This window comes from Palaemon carinicauda, chromosome 1, assembly GCF_036898095.1.
Source record: "Palaemon carinicauda isolate YSFRI2023 chromosome 1, ASM3689809v2, whole genome shotgun sequence".
Lineage (NCBI taxonomy): Eukaryota > Metazoa > Arthropoda > Malacostraca > Decapoda > Palaemonidae > Palaemon > Palaemon carinicauda.
This window is the reverse complement of record NC_090725.1, coordinates 270843622-270844388: the sequence shown is the minus strand read 5'-3', so window position 1 is coordinate 270844388 and position 767 is coordinate 270843622.

Here is a 767-nt window from a genome sequence, read left to right as displayed (position 1 = left end):
ATGCCACTGTCCCTTGGCTTTGCCATTCATGAGTGGCTTTTAAACCTTAAACAGGGAAAGAGCCTCTTGCGGAAAAGAAATAGAAAGTGTAACGAAAAAACTATAAATAAGAAATAATGATAAAAAAAAACTTGTAAAATATTTTACATTAACCTCAATAACAAAATTTGATAGATAAGTCTTTATTAACTATGACAAGAGACTTGTGTCAACCTGTTCAACAAGAAAGTATTTGCCACAGGTTTAAATTTCTGAAGTTCTACCAATTCAACCACCAGAGTAGGAAGATCCATCCTTAATCGGGTCACAGAAAAAGTATAAAACTTCTAGAATTCTGTGTAGGCCTATTACTGAGCATTTTGATAGAGAAATCAGGACTATTAGAATTAACTGCATAAAAAGTACTATGTAGAGGATGGTGCAGTCTGAAAGAGTCATGAAAAATCTTGTGTAACATGCACAAAGAACTAACAGAACGATGGCGACAGAGATTAATAATCAGATCAGAGATAAAAATTTGATATACCGCAAGTTTAGTCCAACAAATTCGTATGAGAGTTAGAAGCTGAACACCAGACATGAAAAATTAAAACAATATTACACTATGGCAGAAGGAAAGAATAAAATTTTTTAGAATTTTATTCAGGATAGATTGATCACCTAATATCTTAAAAGACTTTCTCAGTATGGCAATTTTTGTGCATTTGAAAGAAAAAAACAGACTGGATGTGTTTCTCAAAAGTAAATTTGCAATAAAAAATCACACC